The sequence below is a fragment of the Dryobates pubescens genome, chromosome 14 (genome assembly GCF_014839835.1).
Source record: "Dryobates pubescens isolate bDryPub1 chromosome 14, bDryPub1.pri, whole genome shotgun sequence".
In the NCBI taxonomy this organism is placed as follows: Eukaryota; Metazoa; Chordata; class Aves; order Piciformes; family Picidae; genus Dryobates; species Dryobates pubescens.
In genome coordinates, this window is record NC_071625.1 from 19,477,145 (window position 1) to 19,502,446 (window position 25,302).

Consider the following 25,302-nt stretch of genomic DNA (forward strand, 5'->3'; position numbering starts at 1 on the left):
AGGCAAACTGATGGCACTAGCTTGGCCTGTGTATGCATACAGAGCAAAAAGGCAGTATTTAAGGTGCTAAGCTCTCCTTTCTCCCTCTGAAGAGAAGGGAAGGACTCATACCTTTGAGTGTGTAAGAACACATCCTCCTCCTTTGCCATTCTCTTTCATCCACAGGATTAGAGGCTTTTGCTTTAACACAGCTGTTTTGCCCCAGGCTCCACTGCAGCCATGACCAGCACCTTTTCCATTCATGCTTCTTCTGTTTCTGCTCCCACTGCCAACATTTTAATTACAAGATAATAGAATGGGTTGGTTTGGAAGAGACCTCCAAGATTATCTAATTCAAACGTCCTTGTCATGGGCAGGCCACTTTCCACTAGGCCAGGCTACTCAAAGCCCCATCCAACCTGCCTATGAACACTTCCAGGGATGGGGCAGCCAAAACTTCTCTGTGGAACCTGTTTCAGTGCCTCACCACTCTCATAGTGAAGAACTTATTTCTTACATCTAATTTAAATCTATCCTTTTCCAGTTAAAGCCATTACTCCTTGTCCTATCACCACATGATCCTATCCCTGAGGTTTCACCCATTTTGCATGCCCATCTGCCTGTCCCATGCTGGTGAACAGCCGTGTCCTGCCACCCCTCAGCTGCGTTGCCGTGTCCTGGAAGCGACCTCCAAAGGGGACAGAAACAGAAGTCCAGTTTTCCCTCAGCTCTTCCACATGCTCCACCACCATCCTCCCTTCTACACTGTTCCCAAGTATCTTTCAGGGCTTGCAGAACGCAAGCGGTGACCTCCACACTGGTGGCAGCTACGGCCGGGTACAGTACTGAGTACGATGGTCCCGGTATGCGGAGCTCCCCCTGCGTACACACACCGCACCCGGCAGCCCACACAGGGCACACTCAAAGCGCACGGCGCACCACGCGCGCCCTGCGCGACCAGCGCGTGCACAGTCCAGAAGCTGCCCGGAAGCGCCCCGGAGAGCACGCTCATTGGCCACGAGAGAGACAGTCCAATCTCTCCCGGTGGCGCTGCTTGCGTGCTTGCGTACATGCATGCGTGAGGCAGGTTGGGGGGGACAGCGGGGGCCGAGGGTGGCCAGCGCGCGCGCGAGAGGGAAGGGGGCCGGGATTTGTTGCCATGGGAGTGACGTCAAAGTGTGTCGGGGACAGGGAGCCGGAGACACGGAAAAGGTCAAACTAAAGGCGAGGTGGGAGACGCGGCCGGTAGCGGCCGGGCCCGAGCCTGAGCTGGGCCGGGCCGGGGGGCTTGGTGGGACCCGCAGGTCGAGCGAGGGCGGTGGCTGCAAGCGAGGTCCGCGATCAGGCCGGGGCCGGACGAAGCAGCCCTGGTGAGGAAGCTCCTGAGGTCCCCGCAGCGGATCTAGCCGCCCCCAGTCGCCTCCCCTCACAGGTTCGGGGGAACGGCGCCCCGACGGGGCCGCCTAGCTATGCGGGCCGGCTGGGACTGGGAACAGGCCGCGGCGTCGGCTGGCGATCGCAGCGCGGGGAAGTGGACAGGGCCCTGTCCGTGGATCTAGGGCGGTAGGACGGGGGTAGGGGAGCGCCCTTCCTGTGCCGAGGGGCGGAGGGGTGCCCTGGGCATCGGGTTGTGGGATAGGTTTGCAGCTCACCGTTCCCCAGCGACGGTCAGTGAGCCTGGGGAGGGAGCCTTGCACTTTGCGGAGTGGGACGGGGCTCTTAAGGCGAGAAAGAGCAGTTCGGCACCGTTCACCGCGTTTCCCCTTCCCGTGTCCGGGGTCCGTTTCATAGCATAGAGCCCCTGGGGGCTGTGCACCGTTCGCCAGTGTGCTTTGACCTCTGTGACCTGGGAACAGAAGTTGTCCTTTTATTTTACTTTTTTTCCCCCTTCCTTCTTCTTGTGGGCTATAGGGACTTCTACCCCCGCCCCGGCCCCCAGCTTTGCATAACTTGTCTCCCGAGTTGACTGTCCCTTCATCCCTGCACTTTGCCCTTGCCCGGTGGTCTGTAACATGAGGGTGTAAAACTATTCAAGGACTTTTTTTGTTTCTCTAGTAAGAGAACTGGAGATATATATATTCCGGGTTTTGCCACAGCAGCCCAGTGCTGAAGTATCATTCCTTTATAGTATGGAACAAGGCCCTTGGGTCTGTTTTTTGGGGGTTTTGGGTTTTTTGTTTTTTTCTTTTCTTTTTCTTTAAACCCTGGAGTGAAGTTGCTATTAGCATGCAGTTTGAATACCACTGGCAGCCTGTTGTCTTTTCGTGTTTAAGGAATAATTTATAGGAGCAGCAATGACTCATTAATAGAAAGTATTAGTTGCATGAAGGCAAAACCGGGTGAAGTTTCTTACTTAACCACAGACTTATTCTGTGACCTTGGATCAGTCTTTCTGCCTCAGTCCTCAATTTGCTTGCGAATCGGGAATAACACTGCTTTCCAAATGCGTACTCTGGATAAATACACTAATGACTGTGACATGCTTACCTGCTGTGGTAATAACAGGTAGATAGCAACGTTATTTTGACTATGGAAGGGTAGAGGCTCTAGCCAGGATGCAGTTGTTTAGCTTGCAGAATTTTCCTGTAGTAGCTGCTCTTGGGTGAAAATAGGCACTGTTTAATAACCCGTGATATTTTATGATCTGAAAGGGTCATCTTACACTTCACAATTTTACAGAGAGCGTGCACTGATACACTTCGAAAAAGCTGCCATTCCACAGTGCACGTAGTTTGTAGGTGTGTTTCCTTTCTGTTTGTCTAGAGAAAAGCTGGTGTCCTCTTCCACTGCTAAGGAAACCTTGTGAATTTCTAACGTGGTTGGTTATCTCTGATAGTTACTCTGAGCTGTATGGTCTTATATTTGGTGTTTTGGTAGGGAACTGGAAGAGAGGTGTTCTAATACAGTTGATGTGACTTGCTGTGCTACCCTTCAGTTGTACTTGCTGGGGTTGGGTAGTTGCATTAACTATTTGGAAGAAAATACTAAAGGGAGTGACAGTAAAGTTCATGACATGTAACGAAAAGTAAACCAGGTTTCCTTTACTTTTCCTCAGTTTAAGGAATGGCATTTTCCCTCTCACCTTATACTCTCTATAGAAAACCAAATGTTTAAGTATGCTGTAGGCAAAAGCCCCAGGACTGGAATCCTAAAATTGTGAAGGAGTTACCTGTTGTGGTTTGTTCACTGCTCTGAAGTGGCGTGCAACCACTGCTCTAACAGGTGAAAGCAGCCAGGCACAGAGCTGAGAGCTGTTGCCACTGTGAATACTGGCCTCAGTGAATTAAGTTTTGTCTTTACAGTTTTGCTTTATACTAACTTGTGCAGCTAGATTACTTGTGTGTGTCTCTCTCTCCTTTTGTAGAAGGAGTCACCTGGAAGAAGTACGGACTGTTGTAGGGATTTTTTAAAAGTAACTTGATCTGTGCTTTCTCACTTAAGTGTACTCAAGTTAATATGAAACTTCCATATGCTGTTTTAACATGAAATAGGAAAGCTTGTATGTGTTGAGAAGGAGGTATGCACAACACAGTTGGGGCTGGGTTGGTTTGTTTGTTTTTCCCCTCAACAAAACTGAAAGCTGCTCTGGTAAAATGGCACTTCAATGTTAAGTCATAATAACTAGGTGCCCTGGAAAAACTAAATGCCCGGTTTCATACCTACCCTTGGGCACCTTTAATTTATTCAAGCAGGGCTTACTGAGTAACTAAGTCTCATTGACCTTAGTAGGTTTGCAGAGTTCATATTTTAAAACAGATAAGTTGTGCCTGAACTATTTTTTCAGTAAGTACATAATTACATGCTTTTTCCACTTCTCCATTACATTTTCTGTTTTTCTTTAGATTCTTGCTCGCAAGTACTACAGCAAATCTAAAATCTTCTTGGATTCCTTTGTAATCTCTCATCTTAATATTAGGAAAAAACTTGGGTCTTAAAAAACAAGTTATTTTTTAAGATCTCAGTAAAACAGAGCAAACTGAGGTTTTGCTAACAGCTAGAAATGCCAGTTTTAGGATCAGAGAAACTTGGCCAGTGCAGCGCAAACATACATAAGTGACATCAGTGTTTTCCTGAGCCATTTCTGCTATTCTTTTCTGTTCCCAGCAGTGCCTTGTGTCTCATGTGAGCTTGCACTGTACATCCTGTCCTGCTGTTCTCATGCATGAAAATTCATTGGCGTTATCTTACTGTAGGTTTTAAGAGCTGGATAGTTACTGGATGCTTGTTGTCTCAAATATCTACATGCAAATTTCTTACAAGCATGCCAAAGAGATCTATGCCAGGAGCATAATACTGTCCTTCTAGGAGACATCAGAGGAATAATTTGGGAGTAAGACAGAACTTGTTCTACTTCTTTTGGTAATGGGAACTGTAACTGGAGTAATGTGGCTATGGAGATGATTGTGGGAGAGGTTTTACTGGACAGAGGCTTTATCTGTATCTCTTCCATAGATGGAACACTAATGCAGTTTTGATGACTGGTGATAAAACAGCTGTAAAAAACAAAGGACTAAAGTTTCAGCAGAAGCTTCAATGACACTAAGACCAGAAAATAAAGGCTTTTATATACCATTACTCTGTACTTGTTGTTACAAGGTCTTGGAGAAGAATTGTGCCTTTAAATTCTTCTTGTAGTTAGCATTTAGTCATACATAACAAAGATACTGTCAATTGGTGGGTGAAATTGAAGTAAACCCTCCATTATAAACTCTCAAACCCAAACATTCCTTCTGTTTTTCTTGCTAAGTCTAGCTGAAACTTGCTGGCATAAAAACCTGCAGTGATACAGTGTAGTTTTATTCTAAGTAAGTTGGACACCATCTTTGAATAGTATGTAATGTTTCATTAAAAAAAAAAAAAAAAGTGATTCTTAGATGTACTCTTTTAATGCTCTAGTGGTAAGAGGGAGCCAAATTCTTGCTTGCATGTCTTGGTGAACGTAGTTGTCCTTGTCTGGCTCCATGGCTTCTTTTGAACAGCTGGAAAGTTTCCTTACACAGTCATGTACGTGACTATAGATGTATAGCTCTGCAGTGGAACCATATACAGAAGGGAAGAAGAGCTGATGTGGAGAAGTGCACCTGGAGAGGGGTGCTCCTGTGGTCTGTGGAAGTAGAGAAGTAATTTTCCCCATGACTTTCCACAAATTATCTGTTCCATACTGCAAGAAACAACTTCTCATTGTAATGGAGAAACAAGTGGAATATAAGACTTGACAAGGAGACTGGTTATCTGAAAAGGAACAGGTGCAGTGCTTTGACATGTGAAAGTTAAACAAATTCCTGTAAGTGAGCTGTTGTTGCAGAGTTAAGGAAATTTATTGGTAAAACATCTAAGAGCAGCTTGAACTTTAATTTTGAGTAAGGAATTGAATTATTATTATTGCTTTTATCACATAGATCTAGGAATGCATGTGCTTTTGTTATTTTTGGAGGATATGCAAATCTGTTTTTAAACCATATGCAGGAAAATGGACAGCAGAGCAGTTGGTTTAGAGACTTGTAACAGCTCTAAGAGTAAATCTTGCTAAAAAATTACTTCAAAGCACCTACTGGTCATACGTTTAGGATTCCATTAAGTTACATCTTACTGCTTTACAGATACGTATATGAAGGCTAATTTATGTTGTCATATAAGCCTTTCATCATCATGATCAATAGCCCTTTCATTCTGTAGATGTAAGCAAATAAAATGTAGTCTGGATGCTTAAATCTGCTAAAATATTTGTAAGAAGTTTGGCTTTTTGAAAAAGTTTCCTACATGATGCAGTTGGTATCAGGTCTAAAGGTCAGTGGCAGAAAGTGAAGTTAAGGCTGTTTTGGATTTATTTGGCTAAAAAAAACCCAAACAAAACAAACAAACAAAACATGAAATTGTTCTTAGGTAAAGAAGCATGGAATCCCTTTGTTATTTCCTAAATTTTCAAATTATAATAGGCATTTGCAGGTTCATTTGTACTTAAGTGTTTTGTTAAAAAGACCTTTTGTACTTTTTTTTCCCTTTAGCTGAGCAAAGGAAGAAAAACCAAAACAGTGCAGTTAATATATTCATGAACTCTTAGCACAGAAGTTCCTGGTGTAAATCAAAAAAGCCAGATGGAGTTTGAAGCAACTGTCATGAGCAACTTAGGAGATGAACATTCCTGATACTAATAAAAGGGCCAGATTGGAACTACATAATTAATCCTGGTGTCCTTTTCAACACATGATAAGATTTGGCTTATACCAGACTTGGAGTTAATGGAGACAACTGTCAACTTCTATGAAGCAGTGGATTGTTTGCTTAAAATAAAAATACCTGCATGTGTACTCTCGTGCTTGTCTTCTGGGGATTACTGCTCATGCTACAGTTCGAATGGGAAAATAAGTGTGGATAGTGGCTGACTTAGTCGTGAATCTGTTTCCTATGCCTGTAAATATATTCATTTACATATTTAATAATTAATCTGCATACATATATAAAAATATTTTTAAAACCAGGAAGTGAGTATATAAGTATACATTTTAAGTGTTACGTGGCAAAATCTTATCTTCATTTGAATGTAAGACTGGGGAGCCTCAGGAAGCATCTTGCAATTAAGTTTATCCACTGTGTGTATCAGTGACCTGAAAGAGCTGTGCAGGAACGTGCTAAAAAAAAAAAAAAAAAAGGCAGAGAGTCTGTGTCAGAGACAGACAGGAGGAGGAGTGGGCAGATGGCAGTCAGTACAAAACAGGTATTGGAATAATCAGATTGAGAACAAGCTGAATAGACTGCAAGTGAGTATGTGTTTGCATGCTGCTTGCATTTTTGGTTTAGTTAACACGACAGGGGATTTTTGCTGTTGTGATCTATGAAACAAAGGTAAAAATCTTGTATCTGGAAGCATGTGTGGTGAAAGTATGCTTGCCTTTGTCAGAGGGACTTTCTGGGGGTGGGTAGAAGGATCAATGCTTTCAGAACTATTTGGCCTAGAAAAGAATTAAAAATACACACACACACACAAGAAACAACAGCAAAAAAACCCTGTTCAGTTTCATGGACTTCACCTACAAGTGTATTCAGATCTATCTGGTGTGCATAACAGGGAATAATACCAAAATGATCCAAAAATGTTAGTGCCTGAGTAATGCAAATGTGCTGCATGATGATTTTATTTTTTTTAAATTATTCTGAATGATCTAGAAGGTAGCAAGACATATTTGAGATAATTCGTTTCCATACTTTATTTTATCTGGTTTGTTTGAAAACTTTTTTGGTAGGTGTTTAGTGTAACTGTCCATTGCCTGGCTTGATGATCTTTTCCAGATTGTTGCTTAGAGGCGCTGTTGGGAGTGACGAAGGTACAGAACAAAGGGATGGTTGTACTGATGAATGATTGATCCCATAACACCTAGTACAATGTGAAGGATTATTAAAAAAATAAAAATTAAAAAAAGAAAATCCAGAAATGGAAATCTCTTCCTCCCCTGATTCTTGATTCAAAAATGTCATAGTAATAATTATGCATATGGTTAGAAGAGAGTGTAAGGAAATTGTTTTGACCAGTCTGTCAGGGGGTATGTCAACACAATACAACCTCAGTCTTTCCTGTTTATATTTGTTTCAAAATTTTCCTTTTTTTTTTTTTTTTTGCAGAGAGTTTGGTGAGTTTAAACAGCAGTGAACTGGTTTAATTGGAGAATGCCCTACTACCCGTTAAAAAGGCATTGCTTTGTCTGAGCTGACACTTAATGAGAAAAAAACACAACCCACGCTGCAATTTAAAATTTGGTTAGTACAGATAAGTTTCCTATGCCTAAAGTTAACCTTTCATAACACCAATTTGCTTCTTGTATACATTTGTTTTAGGATGCCTTGGTCTGAACACCGGCAAGACTTTTAACAGCACAAGAAGGTTGAGGGAATTAGGTCTATATTTCTTCAGAAATGAAGGTTAGAAAGATAGAGGATGAAAGATTAAAATATTCACAAGAAGTGCCCTAGATAAGATTGTTTCATGTCTGAGGGCATGTTGAATCCTGGGGGAGTGAGGAAACTAAGCCACTAAAAGGCTGTTTAATTCTCATGTTTCGCACTGAATCAACACAGTGTTAGATATCAAAGTGGTATTAGTGGAATTTGTAAGAATGTGGCAGTTTACATAAAGAATATAGAACTAAAATAAGTTAATCCAAAACAAATCTTTTGCTGTGTCAGAGCAGCATGGAGAAAGAACATTGGAGGCTTAATAAATCAAATATTGGTGTAATAAATCAAAATGCCAGATGAGCCTCAGAGGACTTTCTTTGTTGACTTCATTGTTTTCTCTGCAGATACAGCACAGTTCTGTCAAATGCAGGGTCATCATTCTTCAGCAGTTCAAAGTGTTTCCAAGTGTTTTGAGGACTGAGTGCTTTTCTATGTGTTACCTTAAGCTGCTCAGTTCGGTGCACTGAGTACTTTTATATGCAGAAATCACAGTGTGAGTTCACAGTTTGGGGTGAGTGGTGAGGTATGTTGTGTATTATTGATAACCTGCACAGAAAGGTTTGAATCTGTACCTTCTAAAAAGTCCCATTTCCCAAAGCTGATGCTTGGCAACAGAAGATGCCTTGCTGACCCTCTGCAGGTTGGCAGAAGATTCTTGCTGCATGAGCTTCCTAAGCATGTATCTCAGGATACAAACTCCTTGGGGCTGCTGGCCCAGAGTAATTTTTTTTAAATTTCTTTAACCTTCACCACTGGAAACAAAAGGTTAAAAGTATAACAGGCTGGGAACTGTTCTGGTTTAAGCAGATGGTGACCTGTAGCTCTTTAGCTGCTGTTACCCAGAATTTCTGAGGCATGTCTCAGCTGTTGGACCTGGACAGCAAGTACTCTTGGCAATAGTCTTGCAGCAGTGTTACCTTTGATTAGATATTTAAGGTCAAAGCTGTGTTTTCAAGAGTGTTTTTCTTGATGATGATTCTATGAGCCTAAGTCTCAGATCTCCTTGTAGGTCAAGGACATCTGGATTTTCACATAGCCCTTTTCTGTGGGGTAACTAAGCTGTCTCCTGACAGGATCAGGCACTTTCAGGTCACTGGAACACTGGGTGTCAGGGAAGCTAGTTCTTCTGCAACCTGTCCCTCATCAGTCCTGAATATATCAAGGGATTATTTCCAGGAGATACGAATGAAAGCTAAGGTGACACTAAAGCTTTATGGCGGTTGGTGTGCTGTATCTCTGGCCTTTATTGCAGAAAACCATAACACCAAACGACTTGTCATGTTCAGAACATGGATCAGCTGTGATATAAGACAGATTCTTTAGCAAGGAATCTTGTGATATCTCTATAAAATACATACTGTCTATTGTGATTCTTCCATCCTGCTTTTTATTTCAATTAGTCTGTAACTTGAAAAATTAGTTGCCACATCTGATCCAATGCTTCTAATATTATTAATTACAAAACAAATGTAGTAGTTGGTATCCTCAGATATTATGTGATGAGACATGATTGTCTGCTTTCATATTTTTAATTTGATTTCAGCCTCTATGACTGGTTTGAGTGTAAAAGCCTAGTTGAAACTTTACAGTGCTTTTTTTTTGTTTGTTTCATTGAATATGGTGACAAAATTAGTTGTCTTCATAAACACACTAGTTGGATCAGGAACTGCTAAGCTGGTGGTTCAGTTAAAAGTCAGTTATGACAAATAGTAACTAGAAGCAGTAAAATCTCAGGGAAGTAAAATGAATCTAGGTATTTAAACATTCATTTGCTCTAACAGAATCAGAGTTTCAGTCAGTTTGTTAATATGAAGCTGTGTACTACAGCGTTGGGAAGAAGTACTGGTTGATTTGTTGCTCCTTCTTGCACAACAGAAATTTCAGTGCTATGTTCCTTATTGTTGTAGTTAATGATATCTGACCGCTTGCTTATATGTAAATTAAGAAATACGACCTTTTTTTACACAGCTTGAATTGCTGCTATGTGCAGTATTACTTTCAAATTTCTCCTAAAAATACCAGGCACCCCAGTAAAACCAAACCTCTGTTGCAGTTCTTAAAGACTGTTAATCAGTAATTGTTTTTTCTTTTTGTAAAAAGAAGAGTGTTCTCTTAAGTCACCTCATGAATGCTGTTTTTCTGTCAATTTATTAGTGCTCTGCAGACCTACCTGGTTTAGACAGTTTATAATGTGTTATTAATGTGAACTATGTGGCTATCTGCTTCAGTCACTTCTTCACCCCTTTTACCAAGAAGTTATTTTAGCTGTCTATGTAATCTTTGCACAGATAGAACTTTCAGATTATTGGAGGCTGAAGCACTGTAGTGTACAAGTTGTTGGTAACTCTGTAATGTTTCCTGCTGCTTTAAGTTGGAGAGTATAATTAGTTTGAGGCATTCTTCATTCAAATAGTGTTGTAGTTAAGTTGGAATTGCAAAAGATTTAATGTGGGATTTCATTTGAGCTTGAAAAATACTGCCAGTTATGGTACCCTCTTTCTTGCACTTAAGTAGAGTCTAAGACAGCTGACCTTTCTTGTGGCTTTGTGGAGGGGCAGTAAGTTTTGGTCTGTGATTGGTGCTTGAATTTATTTACTGCAAAGCCCTTATTTGCAACATTCCTTAGGTACACCTTTATTGGTCCCATTAACCTCTGTTTAGCTATTTTCACAGAACATGTTCTAGAAATGCTATTGTTGATGCTTATTACACTAATAGCAGTTATGTTTTAATTCTTAACATTGAAAGAAGATTACAAACTCCACATGAAATTGATTTTATTCTTTAAAAAAGAACTGATTCCTTAGAGGAATTTCCTGATGTTTTTGGAGCACTTCTGTTGAGCTAATATGGTCTTCACTGTATTTGAGATACAACAGATCCAAAAACACTCTGAGAGTTTTCAGCTGGTCACTCAGATAGACAAACAGAAGTATCACAGAGTCACAGAACAGTAGGGTTTGGAAGGGACCACAGAAGATCATCTAGTCCAACCCCATTGCTAGAGCAAGACCACTTAGAATAAATCACATAGGAGCATGTCCAGACAGAAAAAGTGATGATAGCTGTTGTGGAAAGCCAAATGAAGATACCTTTCACCAGGTGAAACAAGTCTTAAGGGTTGTAGCATACTTGCTCTTCAAACCACTTTTAGGGAACATCATGAATGTTATGAACAGACTGTGGCAGAATTCCTGTAAAGAGCCACACATTTACTTATTTTTATTTCTGTAAACACATTACACTTCATATGTAAATGTGATGACTTCAATTTTTAAACATTTTTGGTTGTTTGTTTTGGGGACATACCTGGCTTTAATGAGGTTTTTATGTGGGGCTCACTTTAAAATCCTGATAAAATCAAATTTATAATGTAGAAACTTCAGATTTAATGATTTTGTGTGGGAGCTCGACTTTTGGCCTTGGCTTGCATCTCTCCTGCAAGCTTTTTTGCGGAGCTGTACCCTTGACCTAATGAAGTAACTAATGTGATCACGTGTGAGCAGCTGGCCAGCCAGCAAAGGAGGACTGAACCACAAGCTTGGTTAGAGGTTTTCACAAATATTTTTCAGTTATATTATTATTCAGGAGAGTATTATACTGCCAAGTTCTTTAGGGGAGGTTTTGCCTAAGTTGTTTGAGATGCTTCTGACTAGTCAGAAACATTTCTGTTTATTCTTGCATTCTTTTGGTTTGTCTTTGCCTCTCCAAGGTCAAGATGCTTTGTGGACTAATCTGTACTGTCCACATACCAGCAGGTGGAGCATTAGTAACACACCAGAGACTTCTAAGTCCCTCCAGCATTTAGGAAAAGTGACTACCATGTTAAGTCTTGCTCAGTTGACTTCTGTAGAGGTGGAGTCTGATGGTGGTTTGGCACAGAAGTCTGTGGGAAGAGCTCCATGTTAACTTGCACTGTTAACAAAAAAGGTAAAGGACAGTTTTCAGATTTGCAGTTGGGATCCACTTTAATGCAGAGAGTGAAAGGCAACTTCTTGTTCCTCTGCTGTTTTTTTAAATGTCAGTTTCCTTTTGCAAGGCATGGAAATATTGAAGCTATGTCTAAATGGTTTTAAAGTTGAGAAAACCTGTAAGGGAGTGTGATTTTGCCAAATTAAATTTTTGTTGTTGTTTACTGTCTCTTTATGTACACCTCATTACTCTGAGTCAAAATGTTGGTACCAGAGGCTATCTTCTTTTTCTGGGATGGTTGTGGGAACAGGTTTCTGTTGTGGTTAAACAATTCCCTTGTATTAATTTAACACTATATTGCCACCAAAACATGCACCAAAACCTTCCTGTTGGTGCTAAGGATTGTTCTGCCATCCAGTAACTGATATGACCTACCTGGTATAGCAGAGAACTGATCTTTTTTGCTTTCCTTTTCCAGCATTGGTTTGAGGCTAATATAGTGCTTGTCCAAATAACTTGCATCATGAAATTATAACATTCCTGTAACAGCAGAGGAAGCAGAAATCCCTTAGCTGGAAGATAGAGATCAGGACTACACTTTTCCCACAGTGCTCTTACCATCTTCAATTTAAGTCATCCTGAAATAGCACCAGTAGTCAGGCGCTGCAGTGTGAGTATTCACTTCATGTTTTCAGAATGGTCATTGTGCAATAGCCTCCCTTGTTAAGATAATTATAAAGCAATACTAAATTACACCGAAAGATGTTCTTACTGTGTAGTTGTTTTCTGTTTGAGGTGTGACAAAGATCTCAGCTGCATGTATTGCTGCATTCATGCATGACTGTATATTTTGAAAGCATGCATAAAATTTAAGTGTTTTGCTTCTGTAGCTTAAAATGCAGCTAATAAAAGTGGCTTCAGGATTAACTTTGGAAAAACTGCATTATCTCCAGAATGCCTATCACTGTGGGCTGTCTTTGCTGCTGATCCTTCCAAACATGCAGATCAACTTCTTTTGGATGAAACAAAATTGAAAAGTGTACTTGTAGACTTGGCTAATGTATTTGGTTTATGGCTGTTTAGACCATAGGTAGGACTAGATCTCATTCTGCAGTGAGGTCCCCTGCGATATATGTGGTTTGAGTATTGTCTTCAGGACAAATGGTTCTGTTTTGCAGATCTCTTTTAGCAGATGTGTCTGTAGGTTGGGGTTTTGTTGGTTTTTTGTTATTTGGGTTTTTGTTCACCTTTGTTTTGTTTGTTTGTTTTTTTGTGTGTGGTGGGGATTTTGTGTACGTTTTGGTTTTGTTTTGTTGTTGTTGTTGGTTTTTTCCAGATAAATACATCTGTTAAACAGGGGGTGTGAAAAACACCAGTCAGTACAAGGAAGAGTTCATTTTTAGCTACTACACTTACTGATGAAATTGAGTACTTCTCATTTTTAGTTTGAAACTTGGTGACAGCATGAGATAATTTAAGGTTTGCTGAAACAGGAATACCCAAAAAGCAGGATTTTAATGTCAGCTAATAGTCTAGCTTCTTCCTTCATTAAGCTGTTCTGTCTATTGCACTGAATTATTGCTTCATCTGTGCAGTCCTAGGAATGACTTGTAGGAACCAGTACTCCTAAGTTGGTCCTGAACTGGTTGGTTACTGCAATTGGTTTAATTCTGATTATCATTAAAGCTCTGCATTTGTAGTATAACACAAGAACAGTTTGCTGTGTCATACTGTCTATCTTCTGTATTTAATTGTGCTTTCAAAACCAAAATGAGACTTGCTAGGGAGAAATAAGACACTTAAAATGTGTAGCCTATTCTTAACTGTAAGGCATCCTTATGTGTTGCTTAAGTGACGCTTCTAAAACTTCATGTTCATTATGTCTTCTGGGAAACATTCTACTGGCATTTTTAAATTAAAGGGATATTTTACAAGCTAAATGAAAATATCTTTCATATTGCCTTTTTTAAAGATACTGGCATAAAATTACAATCTTGAAGGTTTTTTTTTTATTTTTTTTTTCTTCTGGAATAACACTGAGTGATCTATAGAGGTGACTGTGGGATAGTACTTGGCAGCATCTTGAAATTCAGTAGGCTTGGATATGCAATTTCTATTTTCACTGTAGTTTATTTTTTAAATTATTTGGTCCAAGCTGACCAAAATAGTTTTAACATTAAGTATTTATGATTTCAGCACTGTTGGAGCTGCTAGCACTGTAGTCTATTGATAACACCTGGCTATTTATAGGAAAGTCTGTACTGATGTCATCTATGGATAATTCTTTTTCCAAAGGCATATTGACTTCATCATGTCTGAGGATAATTATATAAACAAGGCTATAATTGCTGGAAGCATATCACAGGAACTAATGAGATCATTGAGTTGCAATTACAGTAGTCAGAAGAGATGTCTGGAGGTCTTTGGTCCAACCACTTGTTCAAAGCACAGCTCTAGCTAGGATTTGGTGGAATCAGCCACTACTTTCTCCTACTAAGCTGTGAAGACCCCAAAGGACAGAGAATCCATAGCCTCTCTGGGAAGCCTGTTCCTGGGCTTCACCACTGTCTTAGTGGAAAGGTTTTATCATCATGTACAACCTGAATGCTGCCTTTTCTGGCCATTGCTGCTTCTTACCCTGTCTGAACTGTCTAGAGTTCCAAGCTTTGATGCTGTAGGCAGCTCTTAAGGGTCTCCAGCCTTTATCTGCAGAGAAAACAGGCCTATCTCCCTCAGTCTCTCCCTGTGGGTGATGCCCTTGAAGTCCCAGCCACCTTGGTAGCCAGGGCTAGACGTTCCTTTCCTACAATCCACTCTGGGGTTTGCCTTCTCTGCAGTGAGATGTTAGCTCACATTTCAGCTGGCTTTTGCCCCAGCACCTGGTCCTTTTCCAGCTGGGCTCTTACTCAGCCAGCTCTCCCAGCCTGCACATGGGGTTGTTCTCTCGGTGCACAGCTTTGAGCATTTTTCTTCTTGAACCTGGTGATTTTTCTTTTGTCCCCATCTTCAGGTTTATCCTGGCCTATCTGTGTTGGTAGAAGTGCTGCCATTCACTGTGTCATCCCTGTTTTCGTTGCCCCCCTCCACTTTCCCACTACCTGCCTGTTTGCTGAGGGTGCACTCGGTGTTATCTTTGTGGTTGCTGATGAGTTTGTTTGGAGCCCTGTGGTGACTCCAAGGGTCCTCCCTTGCCAGCTTGCAGCAGGATATTTAGGCATTGGTTGCAGCCATGTGAGGCAGAGACCTGACCGGTTTTCCAGCGCAGCTTCTTTCTATCCATTGAGCTTGGGCTTCCTGTCACGTCCCACTCGACCCAAGAGGGAGGAGGGAAAAGGGAGTGACTCAGATTTGATGATTCGCTTGGGTTGAATTAAGGAGGCTTACACCATACAGAAAGAGATTTAATTAACTGCCTGACTAAAGTTATATGTGTGTATGTATGAGTCTAAAAGAAAGGGTTACCTGATGTGTTTGTTGGGTCTTTGCTGGTGGGTGCATGTCTGCCAGTGTGTTCAAGTCCTTTATTTCCCTGTCAAGAGTGGCGGTGTTTGCTCCATGAGGTATTCCTTAATTTACTGAGAAGTACTGGAAGGCAGCATGTCCCAATGTGCATATGTGCTAAGGGGAAAGGGCAGCTTTAATTCTTTCCACCAGTTGAGTTGGGGGTTATAGAGACCCTTTATTTTCCTGCCCTTTGCACAGTGAGCAGCAAACTTCCTTACCTCAGTGGAACAAATGCTATTTTGGCAAGGAGGTAAGGCCATCCATCCTCCAATGTGTTCCAGATTCTCCTGAGCTGGCTTATTTCTTTCCTTGTCTTAACTACAAAGCACATACTTGCATTAACTGCAAGGCTATTGCCTCATGTAGTGATTGAGATACTAATTCATTTGGATAAGTCTGACTCTTCCACGGCTCCCATCTGAGACTGGTGGGAGGATGTCTCCAAAGCTCTCCTAAAGTTAAAGTGTGTTACATGATCATTCAGTTTTCATATGAGGTTGGTCTTTGCTAAATCTTTAACTGTTCATGATCATCTTCATTTCAAAAGTGAATTCCGAATTGATTTGTTCCATGTGCATTCTGGAATTTGGTGAGGATTTCTACCTCTGTTTTTGAGTGTGGTACTTTATGTGATTGTCAGGAAACTTCTGTGAATGCCATGACGTTAGTATCTTACAGCAAAAACTAAGTCTGTCTAGAATTCAGCAAAGGAAGGCTAATGCATTTGGTACTTGGCAAGCAAAACTTTTTAAGTCAATATGAAAGTCAAAGATAATTTTCAGTATTTAGAAACCATTTTTCTGCCAAAAGCCACTTCTGTCCTCTCAAAAAAACCCAAAACCTGAGTACCTCCTCTTCTTATTGTAGTTCAATAATTAACTATTAAATGTTACCTTGCTCCCAATAGGGAAACATGACTCAAATTTGTCATATTGGCATATCTGCTGACTGGAAAAGTAATTTTTGATTCTCACTGCATTACAAACTATTGAAGGAGGTGGCTTGATTCAGGAGTTTTTTTTGAGAGAGAGACTATAAAAGTAGTAATTTTCTAATTGTATTTGTCGGATCCTATCTAGGATTGATTTGACAACATGAAATGGCATTTTCAAAATAGTTAACTGTTTTGCCAGCACATTTTGTCCTTCAGTAAATCCTGAAAATTATTTTCTGGTGAGAATTTGGTGAAATCTACATGTTAAGAAGAGAGAATCATTCTTGAAGTTGAAGGGTGCTTTGTGTTACTTTTTTATGTTGTATGGTTTTTGAGATGGTTCATCCTGAAGTGGATACCATGATGATATGCAGTTTCTTTTGTGGAAGTAGGCTGTATATGTGTACTTGAAAGAATGGATCACTTGGATATTGCTGCAAAACAAATAATTAACTTTTGATTCTTTTAACTTGTGCATAAGGAAAAAGATGCTTTGTAAAACCAGGTGCTACACACTTACCTGACATTCATGACTTTTATGTTTGCTAGATTGATTTTATTTTCTTTGAAGTAAATAAAAAAATGGTATATGCTCTAGGAGCAAGGATAGGATTATACTGGTGTAGAGATCACTTCTCTGTCAGATATCCTCAGGATTTAATGGCAGTGGAGGAGTTGAGCTCATGTTTTACAGCAGGGGAAATACGTTGTTGGGATACTGTTCTCCCCAAAGGCTACTGCAGTAACAGTCTCCAGACTCTGCTTACCAAAATTAAGTGAGAATGACAAATTTTGTCATGTTTGCAGCTGTACTTGCTTGCAAGGATTGGAGTATATTCACACAGGATTACCCTTAAAATAGGAATATTTGTTTTGGTATTGCCCACAGACCTCTTGGTGCTCTGACCCTTCACAACTTTTCCAGCAATCTTGTAGTAAGGTGTAGATTTAACTGTTGGACTGCTTATGTTAGCAGACTACCCACGTGTCCTTGTTGAGCAAAGGTGAGCAAAGGGACTTTGCAGTATGAATGTCTCCTTGAAATTCTCAACTTGTTTCCATTACAGAGAACTATTGTTGGCAGCTGATATCACTAAAGAATTATACATGCAAATGTGAGTGTAAAGTCATTAAGTGACTGACTGTGTTGAATGTGTTATTGATTTGAGTCCGCTAAACCAGACTAAATTGATATCCACTCAACTCCAAAACAAAATAAAGCCACCAAACACCTAGCCTAACAAATGGTATATCCATGTAGCTTTTCTGGTCTCCATCTCTTTAGGGAAGTTTTCCATTCATGCTTGGCCATATTTGAGTTAACAGGCATGGAGGGCTTCAAGATTTTAGGAAACCTGCTACTGAAAATAGTAAAGACTGAAATGTTTAGCTGCCTTTTTTTTGGTGTGTGTGCGGGTAGAGCTCTTCTGATACTACTGATCCATTTAATATATTCTTTGTTACTCTTCCATGTCACATGTTAGGGTTTTTTTGGGCCTCTTGCTTTTATCTTCCATGCTCCTAATGAAACAGTGATCATATCAGTTAATGTAAATTCAGTAGAACTTTCTTTGTATATTTCAGATGGGAGGATCTTCTGAATCTTAAAGATGCCTTTACAAACAGAGATCATCTTCTGTGGACAGCTTTGTTGTCTTGGACCAGAAATACTGGTAACCTTGAAAGAGGAAAAGGCAGACTATGGGCCCAAATCAGGAACTGGAAGACTCTTCAGGAAAATGCGGAGACATGCCATGTAGAGGTAGCTGTGAATTATTTACAGTGATGTCTTTTACTAGTTTATAATTAAGTATATCCAAGAATGTACTTGAGTTTCAACAGCCTACTTTTAGTGTAGCTCTTCACTAGGAATGAAGCAAAAATTTCTTTCCTGTAAGAGATAAAAAGAGAAAGGTAGATACCCAGAACGATGAAATATGAACTTACGCTGTGGACAGCAGTTTTGAGTTATGGTAAATATGTTGAGTTTGTAACAATCAAAATTTCTTGGTAAATGTGAGAAAGAAATACTTCTATGAGAGCATAAGGGCTGACTCATTCTGTGAAATCTGATCAAATGCAGTCAGAGTATCCAAGTTTCTCCAAAGTTTGCAGTTCTAGTTCAGATTTCTCTTATGGTCCTTGGATTGCCAGGTGGTTGTCCTGCTAGAAAAGCTGAAAATCTAACACAAAATAGCAGTGCAAGTTGAAATATAACATAGGGCAGTATAACATCTGTGCTCCAAGGAAAGGAAGTACAAGTAAGGATAGTAGTATTTTTCTTCTTTTTTTTTTCTGTTCTTGTCTGCAGATAACCTATTTGGGATTTTTATGGGAGTCATACTTTATGACAAGTTCTTACTGTGGTAGATGGATTTAAAATTTTTTAGCTCACTTTTAAAGCAAAATGGTCTTTGACTAGCTACTTCCTGCTTCCTGTGGTGACTGCAGTGATAGCTGATTACTGCAGAACTTTTTGAGTTATGTCAAATAAAGATGTAATACAGCTGAGTAAGTGTGTTATTCCACCTAATGGAGAGCCAGGATAGCAGGATAGTATCCTGTAAATAAAAACACGGTTTCTTCAGGCTGAGCTGTGTTGCTCAGCCCAAGGAATACAAGACTTTGGTGGAGCCACAGGAGGTGTCTAATTTTTGCTGTTATTTTTGGCCATAGCAAACTAAATCTGTGATTTTGTTCTTTGCCCCACATCTGAGACTGAGCAGTTTTGAATCAGGATCTGAACTTTATTTGGGTTCACCCTGTCACGCTTTTTATGTAGTTTACCCTCCTTACATCTCTTTTTTGTTAGGTAAGAATATTATTTTACAACACAGACTTGTAATGTTTGCTTTTCTCAATTTCATGCATCCATCCCTCATTTTAATTCAGTCTCAGCTATGTTAGTAGCACTCTGATATGATGCTTTCCTATACATTTTGAAAACATCAAGACGTTGTTTTTTTCTTTCTTTTTTACAATTGGTAATACTCAGTTCAATCTTTAATCATTTTAGAATGCACAGCCCAAATTAAAAGAATCCTTCTACCTCTTGGACCAAAATTGCTAGTTGTGCTGTGTATGTATTAGCGATGAAAAGAACCAGAGTGTATGCTTCCCTGAAAATGCACAGGGAAAATGCATGCTTCCTAATTCAATAACATTCATCATGCACTGTTAACTTCTAGGGCTACAGTGAATCCACTGTGGGTGTTATAAGGACACTACAACATACAATCAATATGCAAGTCAGTTACACACGTGTCAATCCCTGTATAAGTGCTCTTGGAGATGATGTGATTTGCATTATCCATGGTTTGCAAGCTACAGTTCTTAAAATGTGATGCTGATTCAGAGGCACTATTTGACCCAGGGTAAATACCTTAATTTTTTCTTTGTGATCCCTGAAAAAATGGAATAAAAATGCTTGTGAACGATAAGGCTAGTTAAAAATGTATTTAAAATGGTGAATACTTAATAACTTAGTCACAGTTTAGGTTGGAAAGGACCTTAAACATCAGCTAGTTCCAAACCCCTGGACAGGGTGATTGGATAGGGACACCTTCCAGTAGAACAAATTGCTCAAAGCCTCATCCAACCTGGCCTTTGCATAGGGACACCTTCCAGTAGAACAAATTGCTCAAAGCCTCATCCAGCCTGGCCTTTGGATAGGGACACCTTCCAGTAGAACAAATTGCTCAAAGCCTCATCCAACCTGGCCTTTAGCACCCCCCCCAGGGGTGGGGGCAGCATTCACAGCTTCTCTGTACAGCTTGTCCCAGTGTCTCCCCCTGTACTATAGTATACTATCCAGATTTAACTAGAATTTTTAAAAAAATTTGTGTGCAGATCAAGAATCCCTTTTATATTTAGGATGTAATGTTTAATTCTCATTTCTTTTCTAGTTAATGTGCCTGACAAAAAAATTCATATCAGTAGTGAGCATTTCTCTCCCTCTGTCACTTGTAGTCACAGTTCGCTTGCATCAGTCATCTGTGGCTAAGCTGCTTTGACTGATAGACAGACTGCTTGACAAGACCTTGACTGCAGAACACACACCTAGCATGCCTACATGGACAGACTCCTTTTGACTCCTTTCACCTATTTCTGTGTCACAACTGAAGCTTCAAATTTAGTGAGTTATAGTGGTCATGCTGATTATAGAGTAAGGCTATTTTAAGATAGAGGGAGAAAAGAAGGAAGAAGCTTTCTTTAGCTGCTCCCTTCTGTGTCCTTTTTCTTTCCCTTCCTCCCGCCCTTCCGTCTCACTGAATTCTTTGCTCAAGGTGCTCATGTAAGGTGCAGTAACATTCAGTGTGACTAGTAAATTAATGCTTGTGGATTGGGAAAATTACAGTAAATTTGTAACCTGCATGTCTTTGACTTGAAAATTTTTCATGAGTGCAAACTTTAGGTAACATAATGGTTTTCCTTTTTCAGTAGTAAATATTTTTTTGTTATTCTGGACTGGTGACAGCTGAAGGAAGATCCTAGCTGTTGGAAAATGACAAGTGGTAAACTTCCTGTGTAAGAAGGACTTTTATGTAGTCTTTAAGATTTGCATCCTTCTGTGTGTTCTCTATAGGTGGAGTTAGGATGGGATTTCACATGTTAAAGAATTAAATCTTTATTGCTGTTCTTAAGAAAAACAGTTAAGGGCATCAGCAGAAGCCAGCAGTCAATATTCTTCAGTTTGTGATTACATTAGAATGAATCCTGTTTGTTTTCAGTGCTTTTGCACCTTACACAAATGAGGGGACAATGACTTTAATGAAAGCTGGAGTATGGTGTCTACTTAACTTTTAATTTTAAAAACTAAAGTGTTTGGGAGAATAGCTAGAGATGATTCTTAAACACACAACTTTCCACATTTGGAAATGAAAATTTCAACTCCTCTTATATAAATACAGTCACTGTAAGGTGCTGTAAAACATATGTTGTAAACAGTGAGTTTGATAAACAGCAAGAGATTTCACTGTCATGTATATTGGCTAGTTTGTGATGATTTACATGTCAAAACAGAGGTTTTAAGGAGTGTGTACTCTTTCAGTAGGTGACTTTGTAGTAACCTTCATTACTCCTTAAAAAATAAATGTAAAAGCAAAGCAGTATAAGAAATGGTTCACTGCAGCTTAGTACTCAGCAGCCTAATTAGTCAAATACCGTGTGCCTACCTCTGCATGAAATAGCCTATTTCTTTTCAATGTAAAATAGGAATTTTCAGTTTTGGAACAGCCTGAAGAGGCCTTTGTTGCAAATGACCACTGGCTTTTAAAGTATTTATTCTTAAAAATAATGAAGGTCAGCATGGTATCCATAGTGACTGCATGCAGCTTCCTCATTAATCTTGGCATACTGCTGTAATAATGAAATTCACTTACTACTAGCAAGTTTTCATGTTTCAGGAGGAAATCTTTGAGACCTGGGTTTAATTGGTTTCTGCAATAGAGAAATCTTGAATATTGTTGGTTTCCTTCTCTTCTGAATGCCTATTTGTGAGTTGCTATGGAGGCCTAAACAGCAAACCCCTAGAACAAGCAATCTTAAGTTGCTTAAGTCTACATATAATCGAGCCGTAGAAAACTTTTTACTGGCAAAATTACTTCTTTCTGAAGGGGAAAATACTGCTTAGTGGGAACATAGCAATCCGATTTCAACTCTGTTAGTAAAAAGAAAAGTTTGCTTTGTAAGCCGCAAAATTAACATGTGTAAGTATTATTTGAATATGATCAAGCCAAAATTAAGACTGCAAAAAAATAATCTGTTGATAGCAGTATCAGACCCTCCATGTCTATTGCAAAGATGGGGAAAACTTTTGCAATAGCAGGTGCATCACAGGAGTGATTGGGAATTTGACTTTCTGATTACTTCTGTGCACATCTGTGGAATTGGAGAAGGAGGAGAATATGCAAGAGCTAACTCAGTGCAATGCACCTAATAAATTATTTTATTTGAATAGTTTTCTTTTTAAGAGTTAGGCATTGCAAAATGATAATTTTTAATATTATGAAGGCTCTGTTAAGGGAAATTTTATTGTTGCAGAACAGAACAGTCTTGTGGAAGTTTTGATGGGAACTTGTTGAAGATGGGAAGTGAAATGGTTCAATCTCGAGGGTGTTCTTTATTAATGTCATACCTTGTCCCTCTCTATTAATGCTTGCCCAAAGATAAGTGGGTTTGGGTTGGTCTGGTTTTGTTGGGTTTTGTTGTGTTTTAAAATTAGTTGGTTGTGATAGTTTCAAACTGATCAACTGGTATTTTGATACTGAAAGTAAATCTTTTCAGAATTCTGTCAAGTTCCTGATATTTGCTTATGAAGATGATCTGTTTTGCTATTATCTTTACCTTTGTATATAGCTTTATGTAACTATTCTTTCAGAATCACTTATATTTTTACCCTCAACTTTCATAGGATGTTCAAAATGAAAGTCCATTTATTTCTGAGAGCTCCAGAAATGAGGGTGTAAGAAAGTAAAGTCAAGGGAACTTAAAAAAATGTTTTATTTGTATGTATTTCAAATGTACAAATAAAAATACATATTTATAAATGGAAAATATATAAAGACACTGGAACACAAACCCAATATTTGTATTCAAATATCTTGCATTTAGGAACTTTATTAATTTAATGTAAGTTTTGAATCTAGAGCTTTATTTTCCAATGCGAAAATAAGGATTTCTTCAGAACTAGCTGGACAGTTATAGGTTGGAATATTACAGAAGCATGTCTTAAGTATTTTTTCTTTTATTTCTTTTATTTTCTTTTTTATTTCCCTTTCTCCAAAGGTGACCTGCTGCTTGGAACTGGTGGACAGTTGCAGTGATGTTTAGTAGTAGTCTGTTGCTGTAAACATCCCCGACTGGAAGCTGTATCGGTTCTAGCTTTCAGTCAGATGTTTGCTGCACCTGGCTATTCTTGGGCAACATCAGAAGGAAAAGCTGTCATGAGTACATCTGCACTCATCTATATATTTTAACACTGTCTCAGTAGACACAGTTTGATTTGCTTCAAATGGATTAACCTGATTGTTATGAATAGTGTAGGTATGATTTCTTGAACTGCAATGTGAAATGGAGAAGGAAACCTGTTGCGGGTATATCTCAGCACAGCAGAATTCTTTGCTGCATTGTGGTATGAGTTACGTGTTCTGCTTCACTGAAACATAACAGCAAGTGGTGGTTAGTTTCATGGGCAGTTATCCGTAAGTCAGACTTGGTTTATGAATTGCCTTTTTGAGCAGCTCCTGTTGCCTAAAGCTCTTAGTAAAAATTATTCTAAATGCTGTCAAATACCTAGCAGGCATTTTATCTGATGTGCCTTACTTTTTGTTTTTTCCTGAAATTCTGTGTTCCAAGTCTCCTATGAGTGGGTGGTGTTCTTATTGTTTGTAAGCTGGATATAACCCAAGGCCAAAATAAAGGTTAGAAAAATAAAGACACGGGATGTATTTTTGCACTAACAATGCAGAGTGTATACACTTACTCACGGTATGATCATCTTGGTTTGTGCTACCCCCCACAATGGCACTACACTGATTTATTTTTCATGTAAATAACAGCTTTTGAAAGTGCTTCTTCAGAATTAACTCTTCACTAGTTCAGTGCCAGAACAAAGCATCATGACAACAGGAATAGCTATCTGCAAAACTGCTACAGCCCTTTCCACTTTTCTTGGAATGGGATCTGTACATGTTGTTTCCTGGATCTTATCTGGGATTTTTCTCCTTTGTTTCTATTTTTAAAAGAGTGGCCTATGTGAGTATTTACTGCTGCTGCTAAGAAAGAAATAGTTTTGAAGTTTTGTCTCTCTATTCTTTTTCCTCCCCAAATGTCTTTTTATTCCCTAACAGAAAAAATGTTTAATTTATCTGACTTATCTTACAGTACAGGAGTATTTGTTCAGCTTTGCTATATTGATTCTGTAGAAGATCTTTCACTTAAAGATTTTCCCTTTAATTTATCAGCATTAAAACTGCTAGGATTTCTTGGTTCTGAGAAAGTAAACATGTTAACTCATAATTAATCTAGTAGATGTTTTGGTTAGTACTGTCTTAACTTTTCCACATACCATATAACAGCAGTGCTTTTTCTGTTTATGGTGTTTTTTTATAAGCTCAGTTCATGTGCAGTTTGTTAGTCCAGTCTTGTGGCATTTTATTTGTGTATACATTTCTATTGTTCTAGTATCTAATACTTGTACTCCAATACAGCTGTCATATGTTTGCACATGAGAACAATCTGAAGTGACTTGTTACTGCAGGAAATAAATACGTTTTAAAAATACACTGCATTTGGTTTCTTTTGTTTGGTTCCCCCCCCAGTTTTTGAAATACAAGGATCTCCTTTTTTTCTATACATGAAATACAAAGTACTGAACATCTTAACCAGTCTGAAACATGGCTTGCACCTGAAGAAGTTGGCATCTCATAAATTGTCCAAATGCATATTTATGACATGACACTAGGTCAGCTCACAGTGCTGGGATATTTGGAAGGGATGATGGAAATTTGGCCTGCTAGGTGTGCAGTTCTGCTGGTGGGGAGGAGGAGCTGAGGCAACTATTACAGAATTAGGCAGCACAGAGCCACAGCTATAACAATGGATTTGGAGAATGCAGGAGGTGGATTTGACATGTCAGCCTGGTGACCAACAAGCAAGTTAACCTATTTTGTTAACATGAAGCTTGTTCCTATTGCTTTTATTTATAAAAGGTCATGGATCAGTTTCTGTTATTTTGCAGTGCATTAATTTTGAAGCAAAGGAAGAATATCTGAACGAAAGTCAGGTTGGTGGTCCAGATGTCAATAGTGGAATTTGGGTGGCTGTCACATGCTATATATGCAGGTGCAATGTACAGTTACCTTTGGAGATGGGAGCTAGGGAGGAATACAAAGGTCCTCATTTGTTGAGGAAGCAAAGTGCCTGTGAAGATTAGTGCTTGGGGTATGGATTAATTGCCTGTGGTTTTCCTCTAAGTGTTTTTTATGACTGCTTCAAAGTCCTCAGTAACTCTAGACTGGCCT

At 39.4% G+C, this 25,302-nt stretch overlaps 1 protein-coding gene across 1 annotated transcript in view; it reads left to right on the top strand.

The window, feature by feature from the left end:
- The first annotated feature begins 1,126 nt into the window (after positions 1-1,126).
- Positions 1,127-25,302, top strand: part of ZFAT (zinc finger and AT-hook domain containing) — a 106,530-nt gene continuing 82,354 nt past the window's right edge. The window contains exon 1 of the mRNA XM_054167471.1: positions 1,127-1,208. The gene's annotated coding sequence lies outside the window, so the exon portion shown is untranslated. The remainder of the gene's footprint in view (positions 1,209-25,302) is intronic.